Here is a 2,598-nt window from a genome sequence, read left to right as displayed (position 1 = left end):
CAGCAAGGGGCTAAAGAGATCCAACTCTCCCAGTCTCCTCCTCTACTAATAAGGGCTGATAGTTGAGGACTCAGGGGAGTGGAAATATTTCCAACCAGGGAAAAGGGAGGGGGATGTCCGAGAAGGCTGGAGAACTGTCTCAGAGAAAGTTTTAATTACAAGGCTCTTAGCTTCTAAACAGGAAGCTCTATCATGTTGCTACTGTCTGTGTTGCAACAAATATGCTCCAGCCAAGCATTGAACTGAGAGCTGCCAAAGAGTGCCATCTGCTGGCAGACCAAGGAAGTGCATGCAAGAAAATTATAAATACGTAGGAGAGGCTTTTCCAGCCTCTATAGCCCCCCTCCACAAGACCTAGGAAGCGAGTCTACAACCAATTACTGGGTCCAGTGCCCAGTTTTGAGCAATGAGCAGGACAATCATAACCAGGTTGAGCCAGGAATCAAAGAGCAGAGTTAACACACAGCCTCCTGCCACTAAATCCCTACAAAAGAGAAAGAAATTGAGCATCTGAGTAAACTACATCCTAATCAGATGCCAAGACATCAGCAAAAAATTACAAACCATACTAAGAAAATAGAAGACATGGCCCAAGAAAAGGAATATATCAGGGAAGTGCTGTGGCTCAAGTCATTGAGCTCCTGTCTACAATATGGGAGGCCCCGGGTTTGCATCCCTGGACCTCCTTTTGAAGGCAAGCTGGCCCGCGCCCCGTGCAGAGAGCTGACGGCCCACACCCCATGCAGAGAGCTGGTGCAGCAAGATGATGCAACAGAAAATAGGGAGACAAGCAGACACAGAAGAACACGCAGTGAATGGACACAGAGAGCAGACAGCAAGAAAACAAGCTGCAAGGGTTGGGGGAATAAATAAATGAATTTTTTTAAAAAAGGAAGAGATGCAGAATTTGGGAGAACTAATCAATGAGATACACGCGAATTTCCAAAATCAAATTAATGAGTTGAAAGACAGTATGATTAAAGAGATAAATGACATCAAGAAGCCATTGAGTAAGTGCAAAGAAGAATATGAAATCCTGAACAGAAAAGTAACTGAGCTCATGGGAATGAAAGACACATTAGGTGAGATAAAAAACATATTTGAGGGAAGCGGATGTGGCTCAACTGATAGAGCATCTGCCTGCCATATGGAGGGTCCAGGGTTCGATCCCCAGGGCCTCCTGACTCATGTGGTAAGGTGGCCCATGTGTAGTGCTGACACACACAAGGAGTGCTGTGCCATGCGGGTGCTCCATGTGCAAGGAGTGTGCCCCACAAGGAGAGCTGCCCCACATGAAAAAAAGTGCAACCCACCCAGGAGTGGCGCTGCACACACGGAGAGCTGACCCAGCAAGATGAGGCAACAAAAAAGAGTCACAGTTTCCCAGTGCCACTAGATAATGCAAGCAGACACAGAAGAACCCACAGCAAATGGACAGAGAGCTGACAATGGGGGGAAGGGGAGAGAAATAAATAAAATAAATGTTTAACAAAATACGAGTTAATTAAAAAAATTTGAGGCATAGAAGAGCAGACTTGAATTGATAGAAGAAAAAATAAGTGATATCAAAGACAGAACCACTAAAATATTTTTTAAAAAGATTTTTTATTTCTCCGCTCCCCCTTCCACCCCCTGCTGCTAGTTGTCTGCTCTCTATGCCCATTTGCTGTGTGTTCTTCTGTGACTGCATCTACCCTTTATCAGCGGCACTGGGAATCTGTGTTTCTTTTTGTTGCATCATCTTGTTGTGTCAGGTCTCCATATGTGCGGCGCCATTCTTGGGCAGGCTGCACTTTCTTTCACACTGGGTGACTCTCCTTAAGGGGCATACTTCTTGCATGTGGGGCTCCCCTACATGGGGGACACCCCTGTGTGGCACGGCACTCCTTGAGTGCATCAGCACTGAGCATGAGCCAACTCCACACAGGTCAAGGGGGCCCAGGGTTTGAACTGTGGACCTCCCATGTGGTAGGTGGATGCCCTATCCATTGGGCCAAGTCCACTTCCTAGAATCGCTAAAATTGAAGAGTGAAAATAATGGAAAAATTGAGCAAGGGCTCAGAGAGTTGAATGACAACACGAAACACAACAACATATGTATCATGGGAGTTCCAGAAGGAGAAGTGAAGGGAAAAGGGGCAGAAAGAGTATTTGAGGAAATCATAACTGAAAAATTTCCCACCTCTCATGAAAGAAGAAAAATTTCCCACCTCTCATGAAAGACACCATCATCTATGGTGTCCAAGAAGCACACCATACCACAATCAGAATAAATCTGAAAAGACCTACTCCAAGACACGTACTACTTAGAATGTCAAATGTCAAAGATAAGGAGAAAATCCTCAGAGCAGCAAAGGAGAAGCAAACCATCACATGCAAGGGACGTCCAGGAAGACTTGGCACAGATTTCTCTTCAGAAACCATGGAGATGAAAAGACAGTAGTATGATACAATTAGGATACTGAAAAAGAAAAACTGCCAGCCGAAAATTCTTTATCCAGTAAAATTGTCCTTCAAATATGAAGGTGTGTATAAAATATTCATAAACATACAGAAACTAAGAGAGTTTGCCAAAAAGAATCCACCTTTGCAGGAAAT

This window comes from Dasypus novemcinctus, chromosome 23 (assembly GCF_030445035.2).
Source record: "Dasypus novemcinctus isolate mDasNov1 chromosome 23, mDasNov1.1.hap2, whole genome shotgun sequence".
Lineage (NCBI taxonomy): Eukaryota > Metazoa > Chordata > Mammalia > Cingulata > Dasypodidae > Dasypus > Dasypus novemcinctus.
Note: the sequence above shows the minus strand (reverse complement) of the source record.